Source organism: Oncorhynchus mykiss, chromosome 10 (assembly GCF_013265735.2).
Source record: "Oncorhynchus mykiss isolate Arlee chromosome 10, USDA_OmykA_1.1, whole genome shotgun sequence".
Lineage (NCBI taxonomy): Eukaryota > Metazoa > Chordata > Actinopteri > Salmoniformes > Salmonidae > Oncorhynchus > Oncorhynchus mykiss.
The window spans coordinates 83,627,648-83,647,881 of record NC_048574.1 but is presented as its reverse complement, the minus strand read 5'-3'; the positions used below and the strand labels follow the sequence as shown (position 1 = coordinate 83,647,881).

The following is a 20,234-nucleotide window of genomic DNA, read 5'->3' as shown; positions in this document are numbered from 1 at the left end:
GATAGGTAATCGACACAAGGAGAAGACTCGTCGCAAGGAGAAGACTCGTCGCAGGGAGAAGACTCGTCGCAAGCAGAAGACTCTTCGCAAGGGAAGACTCGTCGCAAGGAGAAGACTCGTCGCAAGGAGAAGACTCGTCGCAAGGAGAAGACTCGTCGCAAGGAGAAGACTCGTCGCAAGCAGAAGACTCGTCGCAAGCAGAAGACTCGTCGCAAGGAGAAGACTCGTCGCAAGGAGAAGACTCGTCGCAAGGAGAAGACTCGTCGCAAGGAGAAGACTCGTCGCAAGGAGAAGACTCGTCGCAAGGAGAAGACTACGCAAGGAGAAGACTCGTCGCAAGGAGCAGACTCGTCGCAAGGACAGGACTCTACACGAGAGGACTCGAAAGGTAGGTAATCAACACAAGTTGAAGACACTTCACAAGGACAGGACTCGACATAAGGAGAGGACTCGACAGGTAGGTAATCGACACAAGGAGAAGACTCTGCACAAGGAGATGACTTGACACGAGTGGACTCGACAGGTAGGTAATCGACACATGTAGAAGACTCTTCACAAGGACAGTACTCGTCAGATAGGTAATCTACGCAAGGAGAAGACTCTACGCAAGGAGAAGACTCTACGCAAGGAGAAGACTTGACAGGTAGGTAATCGACACAAGAAGAAGACTCTTCACAAGGACAGGACTCGACATAAGGAGAGGACTCGACAGGTAGGTAATCGACACGAGAAGAAGACTCGTCACAAGGACAGGAATCGACACAAGGAGAGGACTCGACAGGTAGGTAATTGACACAAGGAAAAGACTACACAAGGAGATGACTCAATGCAAGTAGAAGACTCTTCGCAAGGACAGGACTTGACACAAGGAGAAGACTCGTCGCAAGGACAGGACTCGTCACAAGGAGAGGATTCGACCGGTAGGTAATTGACACATGGAGAAGACTCGTCGCAAGGACAGGAATCGACACAAGGAGAGGACTCGACACGAGAGGACTCGACAGGTAGGTAACTGACACAAGGAGAAGAGTCATCGGAAGGACTCGTCACAAGGAAGACTCGACACAAGGAGAGGACTTGACAGGTAGGTAATCGACACAAGTAGAAGAATTGTCGCAAGGACAGGAAACGACACGAGAGGACTCGACAGGTAGGTAATCGACACAAGAAGACTCGTCACAAGGACAGGAATCGACACAAGGAGAGGACTCGACGCGAGTGGACTCGAAAGGTAGGTAATTCACACAAGACTCGTCGCAAGGAGAGGACTTTACGCAAGGAGAAGACTCTCCGCAAGGAGAAGACTCTCCGCAAGGAGAAGACTCTCCGCAAGGAGAAGACTCTAGGCAAGGAGAAGACTCTACACAAGGACAGGACTCGACAGGTAGGTAATCGACACAAGAAGACTCTTCACAACGACAGGACTCGACATAAGGAGAGGACTTGACAGGTAGGTAATCGACACAAGAAGACTCGTCACAAGGAGGACTCGACAGGTAGGTAATCGACACAAGAAGACTCTTCACAACGACAGGACTCGACATAAGGAGAGGACTCGACAGGTAGGTAATCGACACAAGTAGAAGACTTCACAAGGAGAGGACTCGTCACAAGGAGGACTCGACAGGTAGGTAATAGACACAAGGAGAAGACTCAACGCAAGGAGAAGACTCTACGCAAGGAGAAGACTATGCAAGGAGAAGACTTGACAGGTAGGTAATCGACACAAGAAGAAGAATCGTCGCAAGGACAGGACTCGTCACAAGGAGAGGACTCGACAGGTAGGTAATAGACACAAGGAGAAGACTCGACGCAAGGAGAAGACTCGTCGAAAGCACAGGCCTCAAAAGATAGGTAATCGACACAAGGAGAAGACTCGTCGCAAGGAGAAGACTCGTCGCAAGGAGAAGACTCGTCGCAAGGAGAAGACTCGTCGCAAGCAGAAGACTCGTCGCAAGCAGAAGACTCGTCGCAAGGGAAGACTCGTCGCAAGGAGAAGACTCGTCGCAAGGAGAAGACTCGTCGCAAGGAGAAGACTCGTCGCAAGGAGAAGACTCGTCGCAAGCAGAAGACTCGTCGCAAGGAGAAGACTCGTCGCAAGGAGAAGACTCGTCGCAAGGAGAAGACTCGTCGCAAGGAGAAGACTCGTCGCAAGGAGAAGACTCGTCGCAAGGAGAAGACTCGTCGCAAGCAGAAGACTCGTCGCAAGGAGAAGACTCGTCGCAAGGAGAAGACTCGTCGCAAGGAGAAGACTCGTCGCAAGGAGAAGACTCGTCGCAGGAGAAGACTCGTCGCAAGCGAAGACTCGTCGCAAGCGAAGACTCGTCGCAAGCGAAGACTCGTCGCAAGCGAAGACTCGTCGCAAGCGAAGACTCGTCGCAAGGAGAAGACTCGTCGCAAGCAGAAGACTCGTCGCAAGCAGAAGACTCGTCGCAAGGAGAAGACTCGTCGCAAGGAGAAGACTCGTCGCAAGGAGAAGACTCGTCGCAAGGAGAAGACTCGTCGCAAGGAGAAGACTCGTCGCAAGGAGAAGACTACGCAAGGAGAAGACTCGTCGCAAGGAGCAGACTCGTCGCAAGGACAGGACTCTACACGAGAGGACTCGAAAGGTAGGTAATCAACACAAGTTGAATACACTTCACAAGGACATGACTCGACATAAGGAGAGGACTCGACAGGTAGGTAATCGACACAAGGAGAAGACTCTGCACAAGGAGATGACTTGACACGAGTAGACTCGACAGGTAGGTAATCGACACATGTAGAAGACTCTTCACAAGGACAGTACTCGTCAGATAGGTAATCTACGCAAGGAGAAGACTCTACGCAAGGAGAAGACTCTACGCAAGGAGAAGACTCTACGCAAGGAGAAGACTTGACAGGTAGGTAATCGACACAAGAAGAAGACTCTTCACAAGGACAGGACTCGACATAAGGAGAGGACTCGACAGGTAGGTAATCGACACGAGAAGAAGACTCGTCACAAGGACAGGAATCGACACAAGGAGAGGACTCGACAGGTAGGTAATTGACACAAGGAAAAGACTACACAAGGAGATGACTCAATGCAAGTAGAAGACTCTTCGCAAGGACAGGACTTGACACAAGGAGAAGACTCGTCGCAAGGACAGGACTCGTCACAAGGAGAGGATTCGACCGGTAGGTAATTGACACATGGAGAAGACTCGTCGCAAGGACAGGAATCGACACAAGGAGAGGACTCGACACGAGAGGACTCGACAGGTAGGTAATTGACACAAGGAGAAGAGTCATCGGAAGGACTCGTCACAAGGAAGACTCGACACAAGGAGAGGACTTGACAGGTAGGTAATCGACACAAGTAGAAGAATTGTCGCAAGGACAGGAAACGACACGAGAGGACTCGACAGGTAGGTAATCGACACAAGAAGACTCGTCACAAGGACAGGAATCGACACAAGGAGAGGACTCGACAGGTAGGTAATCGACACAAGGAGATGACTCGACGCGAGTGGACTCGAAAGGTAGGTAATTCACACAAGACTTGTCGCAAGGAGAGGACTTTACGCAAGGAGAAGACTCTCCGCAAGGAGAAGACTCTAGGCAAGGAGAAGACTCTACACAAGGACAGGACTCGACAGGTAGGTAATCGACACAAGAAGACTCTTCACAACGACAGGACTCGACATAAGGAGAGGACTCGACAGGTAGGTAATCGACACAAGTAGAAGACTCTTCACAAGGAGAGGACTCGTCACAAGGAGGACTCGACAGGTAGGTAATTGACACATGGAGAAGACTACGCACGGAGAAGACTACGCACGGAGAAGACTCTACGCAAGGAGAAGACTACGCAAGGAGAAGACTCTACGCAAGGAGAAGACTTGACAGGTAGGTAATCGACACAAGAAGAAGAATCGTCGCAAGGACAGGACTCGTCACAAGGAGAGAACTCGACAGGTAGGTAATAGACACAAGGAGAAGACTCGACGCAAGGAGAAGACTCTACGCAAGGAGAAGACTCGTCGCAAGCACAGGCCTCAAAAGATAGGTAATCGACACAAGGAGAAGACTTGTCGCAAGGAGAAGACTCTACACGGAGAGAACTCGACACGAGAGGACTCGACAGGTAGGTAATTGACACAAGGAGAAGAGTCATCGGAAGGACTCGTCACAAGGAAGACTCGACACAAGGAGAAGACTTGACAGGTAGGTAATCGACACAAGTAGAAGAATTGTCGCAAGGACAGGAAACGACACGAGAGGACTCGACAGGTAGGTAATCGACATAAGGAGAAGACTCTCCGCAAGGAGAAGACTCTACGCAAGGACAGGAATCGACACTAGGAGGGGACTTGTCGCAAGGAGAAGACTCTACACGGAGAGAACTTGACACGAGAGGACTCCAAAGGTAGGTAATCAACAAGTAGAAGACTCGTCGCAAGAACAGGACTCGTCACAAGGAGGACTCGACAGGTAGGTAATTGACACATGGAGAAGACTCTACACAAGGAGAAGCCTACTCAAGGAGAAGCGTCGTCGCAAGGACAGGACTTGTCGCAAGAGATGACTCGACAGGTAGGTAATCGACACAAGGAGAAGACTCTACACAAGGAGAAGACTCTACACAAGGAGAAGACTACACAAGGACAGGACTCGTCAAAAGGAGAGGACTCCACAGTTAGGTTATCGACACAAGGAGAAGACTCTACACAGTAGAGGACTTGACATGAGAGGACTCGAGAGGTAGGTAATCGACTCAAGGAGAAGACTCTTCACAAGGACAGGACTTGACACAAGGAGAAGACTTGACACAAGGAGAAGACTCGACACAAGGAGAAGACTGATCACAAGGACAGGATTCGTCGCAAGGGGAAGACTCTACAGAAGGAGAAGACTCGACACGAGAAGACTCGACAGGAGGACGTCATCGACACAAGGAGAAGACTAATCGCAAAGAGAAGACTGATCACAAGTACAGGACTCGAGTCAGGGAGAGGACTCCACAGGTAGGTAATCAACAAAAGGAGAAGACTCGTGGCAAGGAGAAGACTCTACACAAGCAGTGGACTCAAAACGAGAGGACTCTACACAAGGACAGGACTCGTCACAAGGAGAAGACTCGTCGCAAGGACAGGACTCTACACAAGTAGAGGACTCGACACGAGAGGAGTCTACACAAGGAGAGGACGCGACAGGTAGGTCATCGACACAAGGAGAAGACTCTACACAAGCAGTGGACTCAACACGAGAGGACTCGACACAAGGAGGGGACTCGACAGGTAGGTAATCAACACGAGAAGACTCGTCGCAAGGAGAAGACTCAACACAAGGAGAAGACTCATCTCTTAGATATCATTCTCACACCAAACTGACACCACACCCACTTTTTCCAACTCATTTAGAAGCCAACTATCACATATTTCAAACCAGGCCCATAATACACAGCGCCTTCTGTTTAAACCATAACAAAAACATAAAACACGTAGCTACATTCTAGCTGCGGGTCCAGTTCTGACGTGTAGGCCTATGTGAGGCGACCCCAAATCCCGAGTTTCGGCTCGATAGGTCATTTGGAGGCCGAGCAGCGAGGGCGTTGCTACGGGGTCCTTGAATGAGATATCGGACAGAAACGTTGGGGTCAGTCTCTATGGGCCAAGGCGGTTTCAATGCACCTAGTTTTGCGACTCTGGGACTTTTCTAAATGTCGTACTTTTCATGTCAAAATGATTTTAAGTCATTGCAAATGTACGAGGCTGTTTCTCGGTCTGAGGCACTTCCGGTTGGCACAAGAAGCTTCAAGTAAACACATATCCTCATTGGGGTGGGCTTTTTACAGAATCCTAGGTTTAAAGTCTTTACGTTAAGAATTGACTGATTTACACAGGGTTGAATGCAGTGTTTATCAAAAACTTCAGGTTGTGTATATCAAAACACCTTTAGGGTGAATTTAATCAACACAGGTAGAGCTCATAGTGGCCTGATGAATTGGCATCGAAGACAGGTTCATAAGACATTCATAACCCACATAGACTTCAGGTTGAATTTAGGGGAGCAGGTAATGTATTCCTATGGGGAGAGAAGTCATTGCAAACTGTTTGATGTAAACACCTTCTTTTAACTGTTAAGGGTTAATGCCACACGGTCAAGGTTAGGCTTGCACAGATCAGGAGGACCTTAGGAACACCCCTGCGGTTGACTTTTCCTTCTCACCCTAACGGCTACGCCGCTGTCCCCCAGGAGCACCTGAAATTTAGGGCCAGGCTTCATTTTGGGCCTACTTTTTTTCACGGTTGCTGCTCTCAGACCGAGTGAGCTACGGTCAAGTGGGGCATCTCGTTGAACTCGGCACGGCCTAGAGACTAGGTTGATGCCATTTGTTTCCCTGTCTGTGATGAGTTCAGCCTGTCTAAGTTTCTAGTACAACTTGTGCTTCCAGAACAGCAGGTATACAGACTACAGCAGGTCTTCATTGTTTATTAATCTACTTCACTTGCGTATGTTTCCCATGCCAATTTTTAACCACCGTGAAGGACAGTAAACACAGTGAAGGTTCAACACTTACAAATTAAGTGACGCAGACCAAATCCAAAACCTTAAAAAAAAGCACGACACAAAGAATTACTCAAATAATTATTTTATTAAACATCACAAATACAAACCGTGACATTATAAAGAATCACACCGAAATAGAAAATAGAACAGACCGTTAAGAGTAAATTACACACTATTCACACGTTCGAGATCTGAACAAGCACACCGAAATAGAAAACCACACCAAACAAAATCAAAACAGTGTAAATGTGAGACAGTCTTTAACAGTCTGCGGGGAAGAGGAAGTCTCATTGTTGGTCGGCTCCCCTTCCTTCTAGCTGCATCGGGGCTCCCCTCTTTCCTTGTGCGCCTTCTCCTGCAGCTTTCTCCTCCTTGAGGCAATGGCTTTTTTTGAGTCTGACTGTTTGAATTCAGCTGATGCATAGCTTGCAATGTTTTTTTTAAAATTTTTCTTATTTTCAATGACGACCTAGGAACACTGGGTTTAACTGCCTGTTCAGGGGCAGAACAGCAGATTTGTACCTTGTCAGCTCGGGGGTTTTGAACTTGATCCAGAGGCCGCGTCCTTGTATTGGTTTTCGGGGATGTGGATGACGACAGTCGTGGTTGGATGTTCTCGTGTGAAAGACTCTCGTCCGCGGAGCTACAACCGAGATAGTAGAGCTGCGCATCGATTTGACTGGTGTCGTAACGCAGCCGTGTTCCTGCCTCTGACTGCCATCGTCCTCACTGCTTGAATATGCTTTTGGGGCACAGTCGATAGCGCGCTGGAGGTCGAGGGTTCGAGTCCTGCTCCCTGCCTGTTTCATTACGCTACATTTTACTATCGTTATATTTCTGTGCTACAGAAATTATCTGACAGTTCCAAACTCAATCAGAAGCTTTTCTAAATTTTATTCAAGTAGTTTAATCCATTTCATTCAAGTAGTATAATTGTCATTTGCAAGTACCTATTAAAAGTAATATATTGGAACTATTATTTGGAGCTCTCTCACATATAGTAGGTCTACATAGCACACAGAGGTAGACAGTATAACAGTCACACGGAACAAATAAAACATTTATAAAATCCTCTATGACGTCCTTTCTTTTCGTTGTGTTCAGCTCCAGGTTGTTTCCGCTGCACATCGCTGTTAGACACTGCGCTTCTTGTCTGTCTATAGGCTGTATCGTCGTAGTTTATTGACGAGACTTATGACGTTTTTAGTCTCACAATGGATTCTGAGGACCCCCCTTTTATTATAGTGCTGTGATAATACAGACATACAGCCTCCTTAATATCTAAACATATTATTTGAATGACTGAAGACGGAGAGTTCTGCGTGAAAGATGTATTTTATTATTGTCAGTGACATGGCACACAACCATTGGTTGATGCAATGTGACGTGTCAATTGTAGGCGGCCTCGTAGGATTTTCAATGGGCTGGGCTGCAGCGGAGCTCAGCATTTCTTCCGAGTCTCTCTCCCCGCTCAGCTATGCTCGTGTGTAAGGGGTGAAGTTCACAATGGGAGCCGAGACTATCGCACGGTGCCAGTAGAGAGACGTCGATGAAGTGTGTGTCAGTCATGCTGGTGGCTGGCAGCGACGACAGAGCAGAGCGTGACATGCCAGTGTTTTTTCCCGAGGGGATGTGTTTTCTTGGTCTTGGATCCACGGAGTGATGGCAGAATGTTCCATTTATTCTATGGATCTTTCCTTCCCGTCTTATTTCTGACACCATGGCATGATCCAGAGCAGGGCGGTGTAACTGGTTCATTCAAAATCACGGTTATAGTGATCGGAAGAGACACGGAGGATTTTGCAACAAGTGCAAGTAGGAAAACAGTCATTACACCTTTCCCCTTCATAATCAACGCAGTTCTCTCTGGCAGTGTTCAAGCCTCAGCAGCAGTCAATCGGAGTGTTTCTGGCTGATTTGTTCTTCTGATGATGATGGTTGGCAGCTCCCTTCTGGTTTCTTCGGACAGCTCAGTGTCAGTGAATAGAGAGACAGTGCTGGTTTTATAGTGACTTGTATTTCCATTCACTTACAAAAGGGAGACATACATTTCGCCTGTAGATTGGTAGTATGCTTCGTCCGGTAAGGTTAATTTACTCTACCATTTTCTATCCAATACAGCTTGGTTTTCTAGTGACTGACCTGACTTGCCATTTCGGATCCTAATTCATTCGGATAGCCTTCCTAATAAGTGTTATTATAGATATTGAGAGATGATTGTAGCCTACTAGAGCACTGTCGAGTGGGAAGTTTGTCAGACCGAGACACTGAGAATGTAGAGCACAGCCATTCATGCTGGTGGCTGGCAGCGACGACAGAGCAGAGCGTGACATGCCAGTGTTTTTTCCTGGGGGGATGTGTTTTCTTGGTCTTGGATCCACGGAGTGATGGCAGAATGTTCCATTTATTCTATAGATCTTTCCTTCCCGTCTTATTTCTGCCACCATGGCATGATCCAGAGCAGGGCGGTGTAACTGGGTGATTCAAAATCACGGTTATAGTGATAGGAAGAGACACGGAGGATTTTGCAACAAGTGCAAGTAGGAAAACAGTCATTACACCTTTCCCCTTCATAATCAACGCAGTTCTCTCTGGCAGTGTTCAAGCCTCAGCAGCAGTCAATCGGAGTGTTTCTGGCTGATTTGTTCTTCTGATGATGATGGTTGGCAGCTCCCTTCTGGTTTCTTCGGACAGCTCAGTGTCAGTGAATAGAGACACAGTGCTGGTTTTATAGTGACTTGTATTTCCATTCACTTACAAAAGGGAGACACATTTCTCCAGTAGATTAGTAGTATGCTTCGTCCGGGTAGGTCAACTTACTGTCTACTATTTTCTATCCAGTACAGCTTGGTTTTACAGTGACTGACTTGACTTAACATTGGTCGGACAATTCAGCCGTGGTTGGATGTTCTCATGTGAAAGACTCTCGTCCGCGGAGCTACAACCGAGATAGTAGAGCTGCGCATCGATTTGACTGGTGTCGTAACGCAGCCGTGTTCCTTCCTCTGACTGCCATCGTCCTCACAGAGCCCAGCCTAACTTCTCCGTGCCGGCAACACTACAGCATCTCCTCGGAGTGAAGCCGCTTTTTGAGCGTCAAACCAGCAGACTAATTCAACTAGCATATAACCATCACCCTGATTCCTCTGCCCCCTTTTGTTAAATATCATAATATAATCGGTCGTACACAATATCATCATATCGTGTAACGAGCCTGGGTTTATAAACGTGGATAGCGACTTTCTGCTTGAGCTTTTTTTACGTCACATTTTACTAGCGTTATATTTCTGTGGTACAGAAATTATCTGACAGTTCCAAACTCAATCAGAAGCTTTTCTAAATTTTATTCAAGTAGTTGCATCCATTTTATTCAGGTAGTATAATTGCCATTTGCAAGTACCTATTAAAAGTAATATATTGGAATTATTATTTGGAGCTCTCTCACATATAGTAGGTCTACATAGCACACATAGGTAGACAGTATAACAGTCACACGGAACAAATAAAACATTTATAAAATCCTCTATGACGTCCTTTCTTTTCTTCGTGTTCAGCTCCAGGTTGTTTCCGCTGCACATCGCTGTTAGACACTGCGCTTCTTGTCTGTCTATAGGTTGTCTCTTCGTTGTTTATTGACGAGCATTATGACGTTTTTAGTCTCACAATGGATTCTGAGGACCCCCCTTTTATTATAGTGCTGTGATAATACAAACATACAGCCTCCTTAATATCTAAACATATTATTTGAATGACTGAAGACGGAGAGTTCTGTGTGAAAGATGTATTTTATTATTGTCAGTGACATGGCACACAACCATTGGTTGATGCAATGTGGCGTGTCAATTGTAGGCGGCCTCGTAGGATTTTCAATGGGCTGGGCTGCAGCGGAGCTCTCAGCATTTCTTCCGAGTCTCTCTCCCCCCTCAGCTATGCTGGTGTGTTAGGGGTGAAGTTCTCAATGGGAGCCGAGACTATCGCACGGTGGCAGTAGAGAGACACCGATGAAGTGTGTATCAGTCTTGCTGGTGGCTGGAAGCGACGGCAGAGCAGAGCGTGACATGCCAGTGTTTTTTCCTGAGGGGATGTGTTTTCTTGGTCCTGGATCCACGGAGTGATGGCAGAATGTTCCATTTATTCTATGGATCTTTCCTTCCCGTCTTATTTCTGCCACCATGGCATGATCCAGAGCAGGGCGGTGTAACTGGGTGATTCAAAATCACGGTTATAGTGATCGGAAGAGACACGGAGGATTTTGCAACAAGTGCAAGTAGGAAAACAGTCATTACACCTTTCCCCTTCATAATCAACGCAGTTCTCTCTGGCAGTGTTCGAGCCTCAGCAGCAGTCAATCGGAGTGTTTCTAGCTGATTTGTTCTTCTGATGATGACGGTTGGCAGCTCCCTTCTGGTTTCGTTTTACAGCGCAGAGTGTCAGTGAGTAGTGCTGGTTATATAGTGACTTGTATTTCCATTCACTTACATCCACGGTTTCATCCAACCGAGGTCGTTTTATCCAGCCGGCGCGTTATATCCGAACGAGGCCGTTATATCCAACCGAGGCTTTATATCCAACCGAGGCCGTTTTTTCCAACCGAGGTTGTTTCTCAGTTTTTATTTTTATTATTATTATTTTTTCCGAACATGACTCTAGTATGCAGTGTGATATAATATTGAAATGTGAAATTAAAGACATTTTATTATTATATTCTGGTTGGTTTGTTTCCGTTTTATTCAACAAAGCACCACCTTGTACACATAAGCATACATGGATACGGTTTCGGGCTGGGATGGAAATGAGTGAACCGATTTCAAGCTTTGACAAGTTTAGAAATAACAGTCACGGGAGATGTTCACTCTTGCACGGTCGCTGACAGACAGAGTGTTTTGGGTCTGGGACTATGAACGGGGCGGAGCTACCAATCAGAGCTGACTGGTATGTCACGCCTCTATTTTCCGAACATGACTCTAGTATGCAGCTACGGCTGATCCATCCAACAGTGGCCGATACAGATATCCACTCCCGGCTGACTCCTCCAACCATGGCTGTATTCTGAAGTGTCCAACCGTGGCTCTGTTATCTATTCCTAACCAACAATGAATCTCGAGAGCTGGAGAGGCGCCAAATTCATGTAGGGAAAGCCCCTGGCACTTCTCAGTTTCGGGCTTAGATCGAAATGAGTCAAACGACTTGAAGCTTTGACAACTTTGAAATAGTAGCCAGGGGAGAAGTTCACTCTGGCACTGAGTTCCTGTAGTGGAGGCTCAGGACGGCTCTGCTTCGCGTAGAGGAAGCCCCTGGAAATTGAGTACACATTAAACTTGTTCTTTTTTTGTTTTACATTGTTACGTTTTCACACTGTCATACTCTGCCTCCCTAAATGTCTATTACCTCCATGAACGAGGTGATATAATATTGAAATGTGAAATTAAAGACATGACTATATTCTGGTTGGTTTGTTTCCGTTTTATTCAACAAAGCACCACGTTGTACACATAAGCATACATAGATTTTTTTACATATTTTTTTGAAAAATAATTTTTATTTTAATTTCACATTCAAATACAATTACAAATTCAGTGCATAACATGGATACTTACAAACAGTATCAAAAAGTACCGTAACAATATAAGAATATCAAAGCTCCTAAAAAAAGTGCTGTTCTGCAGATACGGTTTCGGGCTGGGATGGAAATGAGTGAAAGATTTCAAGCTTTGACAAGTTTAGAAATAACAGTCATGGGAGATGTTCACTCTTGCACGGTCGCTGACAGACTGAGAGCGTTTTGGGTCTGGGACTATGAACGGGGCGGAGCTACCATAGCTATCCAATCATAGCTGAATGGTACATTCCACCACGCCTCTATTTTCCGAACATGACTAGTATGCAGCTACGGCTGAGCTATCCAACAGTGGCCGATACAGCTATCCACTCCCGGCTGACTCCTCCAACCATGGCTGTATTCTGAAGTGTCCAACCGTGGCTCTGTTATCTATTCCTAACCAACAACCCACCCTATCATGTTACCACAACAACAGAGAAATGACCGTCCTAGTGTCCTCCTGCCAAACCTGGTTGTTGTCACACTGCCCTCTCCTGGTATCACTGCAAAACATCACTCAATCAAATCCTGAAATAAAATATAAATCTATTTTTTACCAGAAAATCATATTATATGGGCTGAATACTTACATGAAGTGTATGGAGACTTTACATGACATAAATATGAATATATAATATAAACTTATACGTGTTGAGCACCTAGATGGGATGAAACTTGCCTTCCTGGTTTGAGGAACAATCTGTCCTCTCTCATCCCTTTGTCTCCATCTGAACCTAATCCCTGGAGGCTTGTTTGTCTTTTTCTTCTTATTTTCCTAAAAAAGTGCATTTCAATTATCATGGCTGGCCCACTAATAAAAGCATGGCTTGCTTCTGCACATACGGAGCACAAGCAATCATTTTATTTTCACATAAGGTGAAGTGATTTGTCAGCTGAGGAAAGGCATGTTCTGGCTCACTCACACTGCTAACATGTGTAGAAGTTCACAAGGACGCTAACAAGTGCACCCTTGTGCCTCATGCTCAATGGGCAATAACATTGATGACCGTGTTCAGGTCATATCACGTTTATATTCACATTTGTACCATGTGGGGTCTACTTTGACCAACAAAAAGCAATGATAAATGATAACGCTGGGGTTGTGTTGGGAATATTTATGCACGTATGGGAGCTGTAGGGGTTACATTACCGGTAATGTACGACTTGTTACATTACCCGTTCTGGGTTGAGCTCCTCAGCCAGTCTTTTTGCCTCGTTAATGGCCTCGTCCAGTTGGGCTTGTGGGTCCTTCTCTTGGTTGAGCTCCTCAGCCAGTCTTTTGACCTCGTTAATGGCCTCGTCCAGTTGGGCTTGTGGGTCCTTCTCTTGGTTGAGCTCCTCAGCAAGGCGTTGTGCGTTTTTAATAGCCTCATGCAGTTGGTCTTGGGGGTTCTCAGAGGCCATACCATCTCAAAAGAAACATAAAGAGAGAACTTCCAATCCTAACACATTCCTTCACATAGTAACCTCCCCGGTCTATGAGAAAAGCTGCATGTCATTGATAGTGTGTGTTTTACTCTGTCCTGCACGTCACTAGGTCTTCATCCTCCTCCACACAGACTGACTTATCTACAAACCACCAAGCATAACAAATACATATCTATTACTACTTGCAGATCGGGCAGCCTGTCACCATTTACCCACAATGCACTATTAGTCTGTCACTTCCTGGTTCATGTTGTTCTATGACATGTGTGCAACTCCAGTCCTTAAAGGCTACAGTGTCTCCAAGTTTTGATCAATTTAGATAATTGACTAGTTAGGACCTCCTCTCACCTGATTTGTCTGTCGTAACAGGATTTCATCAACTCCTTTACGTACCTCCTAGGGTCCCTCTCTCCTTCTTCCAAGGAGAAGTCACAAGATGAATACATGTTAAGTGGCAATGTGTATTTCTTTGAAGATGCAAAGAGGAAAAATGTAGCCTAATGTACAGGTGGCTAAAATAATAAGTGAGAATGATATCCAAATATACGCAAGTAATGCAACAAAAATATCCACACATTCTATGTTGTGCAACTTTCTTTATTCACCTTAGTTACGTAACCTTCCTTACTGGTTTAACGCGTTTTTTTAAACCAAACACAAAACATGCTGTATTTCTGACAACAAGGGACGAACTGGCGACCTACCTGTTATCTGTCCAGGGTCCAGACATCTGGTGTGAGCGAAAAATCTATTAACAACAAGTGTCACATGACCGGATAAGGTAACTATTCTTGTTCTTCTTGTAACTTTCCGGTAGGCTAGAAAGCTTTCCGGTGTTTTGCTGCTCGACACAGGTCGACGCAGGTATTGCACTTGATTTATCGTTCTCGTAACAGGAGGTGCAGCCATGTGGAAATACGAAAGCTTTCTAGCTATTTCACACGGACGGTAATTTGAACACAAGAAAGTTTCTTGTGAAAAGGTGCTTACACCCAGAGCCATGTATTCACACTCAGCAACCCTAGCCTTCTTACGGGTTAACGTTTTGGTAATTTTGTTTGGCCAACAAAATGTAAGACTACAATGACTGCATACGTTTCCCCAAATGTTATACGAAAAAAATATATGTTTTGGTATTGATGGACAATGGCAAGGCTGACATTGTATTTTCAGTTACATTCTGGTCAATAAAAATGGTTTACACGTTTGTTTTTTAAGAAATACATGGAACTACAACCGAATAAAACACCATTAGCCATCAATGTATACTGAAAAGTACATATAGGCATACAACCACATTGTTTTAATAGGGATTAAAAATACAAAAAATCTAAATATTCTCTCCACCTTGGCAGTGCCCTTAATTACCACAGCTATAAAGGCCACAAAGTCGTGCCGTTAATTACCACAGCTATAAAGGCCACAAAGTCGTGCCATTAATTACCACAGCTATAAAAGCCACAAAGTCCACCTTCTCTCCACCTTGGCAGTGCCCTTAATTACCACAGCTATAAAGGCCACAAAGTCGTGCCATTAATTATCACAGCTATAAAGGCCACAAAGTCCACCTTCTCTCCACCTTGGCAGTGCCCTTAATTACCACAGCTATAAAGGCCACAAAGTCCACCTTCTTAACCTTTAAAATGTCAGGATCCTGCTGGTGAAAGGAAACCCCTGCATCCTGCAGTGTAGGCCAATCCACCACCATGGACTCTTCTGATGCACCATTCAAACCCTCAACCCCTTTTCACAGCTGCTAAACTAAATGCTTGTGTTCCTAGCTCCAACAGTGCAGTAGTATCTAACAATATATCAACAATACCGACAAATCTAAAATAATTAAGAAATATAGATATGTGAAGACGGACAGACAGACAGACGGACGGACGGACGGACGGACACACTCACCTTCCTGCCAACTTTAGACCATTTTCACTACAACCACAATGACATCTGTTAAATATGGACCAATAACATCTGTTAAATATGGACCAATAACATCTGTTAAATATGGACCAATAACATCTGTTAAATATGGACCAATAACATCTGTTAAATATGGACCAATAACATCTGTTAAATATGGACCAATAACATCTGTTAAATATGGACCAATAACATCTGTTAAATATGGACCAATAACATCTGTTAAATATGTGTATGGACCAATATCATTTGATTTAAATGGCCCCTTGGTGTGAGAATTCAAAATTGAAAAATATATTGAGAAAGGTTGGTAAACCAATACATAGTCAAGGTTGGGGTCAATTCCATTTAAATTCCACTCACTTTAGGAAGAAAACCAGGAGGAATTATACAGGGACCTGTTGGTCTTCATGGAGATACAGCGCCTTCTGAAAGTTTTCAGACCCCTTGACTTTTTCCATATTTTGTTACGTTGCAGCCTTGTTCTAACATGGATTCAATCATTTTCTTCCTCTCATCAATCTACACACAATTCCCCATTATGACATCACAATACCTCATAATGACATCACAACACCCCATAATGACGTCACAATACCCCATAATGACATCACACCCCATAATGACATCACAATACCCCATCATGACATCACAATACCCCATCATGACATCACAATACCCCTGAAAGATTATTGGAATCTGTGTGGGTAGCTGGACAGGTAGGATGACTGACAGTGAAGGTGAACAGGTGTTCAGGGGTCAGGTGACAGAGGAATGGATGAGACTGAGGCAGGAATTCCTTTAACCATAAAGTGGTATATTTACTGGGCAGTCTGTGCTGCACAACAAAGGAAACAGAATAACACGTATCCAAACACGTATCCAAACAAATTCATGATCACAAAGGTCAAATCATAACAGTCAATTCAGCAATTCAGTTCAATAAGAAGTCAATAGGAATCGTCATTGAGTCATATAGGCTCATCCATGTTGCTGTGGATACCTTCAGTTGGGACCTGCCAGTCAAAGTGCTCCCCACCAATCCAGCCCCAGTTTATAGGGACCAACAGCATCAACAGTTAACTGTGTGTGAGGAAGGAAGGAAGGAAGGAAGGAAGGGAGGGAGGGAGGAAGGAAGGAAGGAAGGAAGGAAGGAAGGAAGGAAGGAAGGAAGGAAGGAAGGAAGGAAGGAAGGAAGGAAGGAAGGAAGGAAGGAAGGACGGACGAAAGGAAAGGATTCCAGATATAAAGCAGCCAACTTTTAATAGTTTAACATTTTGTTCCTGTATTTTTCCTTGAATGCTCACCTTCCTGTTTTTCTAGCTGAAACATGACGTCGGGTCATTCACAGTATTGTATTTATTTCATTTTTTATTACATCATAATCATGTGAATAAAAAAAATTATTATATCAGTTTTATCTCCATCAAGTTTGATATCAGAACTAATCAGTTCAGCAAACAATGACGTTTCATATTTCATCCTTTCAGGTTTGTCTTCATATGTACATGTCATTTCATGACATATTAACCATATATCGATGGCATAATTGGCCTGTGATGATCTGTAGGGCCGTGATCATTGTCCATTTACATTACACAACAGGTTTGAAGCGGCGCTCCACAGTAATAAGTATAAACAATAACGGATGGCCCGCTCTCCCGATCGCAACAGATAGTTCAGATGAAAGGTGGACTTACGTTGATTCATGGACGCATAGAATTAAGGAAGGGAAAGGTCGGGCGGTGGCAATTTCCTCCTATTAATCAGTTGAGATCTGTTGGACATTTCCTCCTTCTAATCAGTTGAGATCTGTTGGACATTTCCTCCTTCTAATCAGTTGAGATCTGTTGGACATTTCCTCCTTCTAATCAGTTGAGATCTGTTGGACATTTCCTCCTTCTAATCAGTTGAGATCTGTTGGACATTTCATCCTTCTAATCAGTTGAGATCTGTTGGACATTTCCTCATTCTAATCAGTTGAGATCTGTTGGACATTTCCTCCTTCTAATCAGTTGAGATCTGTTGGACATTTCATCCTTCTAATCAGTTGAGATCTGTTGGACATTTCATCCTTCTAATCAGTTGAGATCTGTTGGACATTTCCTCCTTCTAATCAGTTGAGATCTGTTGGACATTTCCCCCTTCTAATCAGTTGAGATCTGTTGGACATTTCTTCCTAATCAGTTGAGATCTGTTGGACATTTCCTCCTTCTAATCAGTTGAGATCTGTTGGACATTTCCTCCTTCTAATCAGTTGAGATCTGTTGGACATTTCCTCAATCTAATCAGTTGAGATCTGTTGGACATTTCCTCCTTCTAATCAGTTGAGATCTGTTGGACATTTCTCCCTAATCAGTTGAGATCTGTTGGACATTTCCTCCTTCTAATCAGTTGAGATCTGTTGGACATTTCCTCAATCTAATCAGTTGAGATCTGTTGGACATTTCCTCCTTCTAATCAGTTGAGATCTGTAGGACATTTCCTCCTTCTAATCAGTTGAGATCTGTTGGACATTTCCTCATTCTAATCAGTTGAGATCTGTTGGACATTTCCTCCTTCTAATCAGTTGAGATCTGTTGGACATTTCATCCTTCTAATCAGTTGAGATCTGTTGGACATTTCATCCTTCTAATCAGTTGAGATCTGTTGGACATTTCCTCCTTCTAATCAGTTGAGATCTGTTGGACATTTCCCCCTTCTAATCAGTTGAGATCTGTTGGACATTTCCTCCTTCTAATCAGTTGAGATCTGTTGGACATTTCCTCATTCTAATCAGTTGAGATCTGTTGGACATTTCCTCATTCTAATCAGTTGAGATCTGTTGGACATTTCATCCTTCTAATCAGTTGAGATCTGTTGGACATTTCCTCCTTCTAATCAGTTGAGATCTGTTGGACATTTCCTCATTCTAATCAGTTGAGATCCGTTGGACATTTCCTCCTTCTAATCAGTTGAGATCTGTTGGACATTTCCTCCTTCTAATCAGTTGAGATCCGTTGGACATTTCCTCCTTCTAATCAGTTGAGATCTGTTGGACATTTCCTCATTCTAATCAGTTGAGATCTGTTGGACATTTCCTCCTTCTAATCAGTTGAGATCTGTTGGACATTTCCTTCTTCTAATCAGTTGAGATACAGTGCCTTGCGAAAGTATTCGGCCCCCTTGAACTTTGCGACCTTTTGCCACATTTCAGGCTTCAAACATAAAGATATAAAACTTTATTTTTTTGTGAAGAATCAACAACAAGTGGGACACAATCATGAAGTGGAACGACATTTATTGGATATTTCAAACTTTTTTAACAAATCAAAAACTGAAAAATTGGGCGTGCAAAATTATTCAGCCCCTTTACTTTCAGTCCAGCAAACTCTCTCCAGAAGTTCAGTGAGCATCTCTGAATGATCCAATGTTGACCTAAATGACTAATGATGATAAATACAATCCACCTGTGTGTAATCAAGTCTCCGTATAAATGCACCTGCACTGTGATAGTCTCAGAGGTCCGTTAAAAGCGCAGAGAGCATCATGAAGAACAAGGAACACACCAGGCAGGTCCGAGATACTGTTGTGAAGAAGTTTAAAGCCGGATTTGGATACAAAAAGATTTCCCAAGCTTTAAACATCCCAAGGAGCACTGTGCAAGCGATAATATTGAAATGGAAGGAGTATCAGACCACTGCAAATCTACCAAGACCTGGCCGTCCCTCTAAACTTTCAGCTCATACAAGGAGAAGACTGATCAGAGATGCAGCCAAGAGGCCCATGATCACTCTGGATGAACTGCAGAGATCTACAGCTGAGGTGGGAGACTCTGTCCATAGGACAACAATCAGTCGTATATTGCACAAATCTGGCCTTTATGGAAGAGTGGCAAGAAGAAAGCCATTTCTTAAAGATATCCATAAAAAGTGTAGTTTAAAGTTTGCCACAAGCCACCTGGGAGACACACCAAACATGTGGAAGAAGGTGCTCTGGTCAGATGAAACCAAAATTGAACTTTTTGGCAACAATGCAAAACGTTATGTTTGGCGTAAAAGCAACACAGCTGAACACACCATCCCCACTGTCAAACATGGTGGTGGCAGCATCATGGTTTGGGCCTGATTTTCTTCAGCAGGGACAGGGAAGATGGTTAAAATTGATGGGAAGATGGATGGAGCCAAATACAGGACCATTCTGGAAGAAAACCTGATGGAATCTGCAAAAGACCTGAGACTGGGACAGAGATTTGTCTTCCAACAAGACAATGATCCAAAACATAAAGCAAAATCTACAATGGAATGGTTCAAAAATAAACATATCCAGGTGTTAGAATGGCCAAGTCAAAGTCCAGACCTGAATCCAATCGAGAATCTGTGGAAATAACTGAAAACTGCTGTTCACAAATGCTCTCCATCCAACCTCACTGAGCTCGAGCTGTTTTGCAAGGAGGAATGGGAAAAAATGTCAGTCTCTCGATGTGCAAAACTGATAGAGACATACCCCAAGCGACTTACAGCTGTAATCGCAGCAAAAGGTGGCTCTACAAAGTATTAACTTAAGGGGGCTGAATAATTTTGCACGCCCAATTTTTCAGTTTTTGATTTGTTAAAAAAGTTTGAAATATCCAGTAAATGTCGTTCCGCTTCATGATTGTGTCCCACTTGTTGTTGATTCTTCACAAAAAAATACAGTTTTATATCTTTATGTTTGAATCCTGAAATGTGGCAAAAGGTCGCAAAGTTCAAGGGGGCCGAATACTTTC

The 20,234-nt window shown here is 44.3% G+C and overlaps 2 long non-coding RNA genes across 4 annotated transcripts; one reads left to right on the top strand and one right to left on the bottom strand.

Annotated features, from left to right (window-relative positions):
• Nucleotides 1-1,346: 1,346 nt before the first annotated feature.
• LOC118936840 lies at nt 1,347-11,236 on the top strand. Its single transcript, XR_005034289.1, has 2 exons — nt 1,347-1,496; nt 3,021-11,236. It is a non-coding gene; the product is annotated as an uncharacterized LOC118936840 (long non-coding RNA).
• Nucleotides 11,142-14,320, bottom strand: LOC110512947. 3 transcript variants are annotated; one of them, XR_005034292.1, is made up of 4 exons: nt 14,266-14,320; nt 13,910-13,976; nt 13,310-13,702; nt 11,142-12,908 (listed from the first exon to the last, which is right to left on the bottom strand). It is a non-coding gene; the product is annotated as an uncharacterized LOC110512947 (long non-coding RNA). The 3 variants fall into 3 exon arrangements; XR_005034291.1 differs by having other exon boundaries at nt 12,523-13,702; XR_005034293.1 differs by having other exon boundaries at nt 12,523-13,702; nt 13,910-13,973; nt 14,266-14,310.
• Between the last annotated feature and the right edge of the window lie 5,914 nt (nt 14,321-20,234).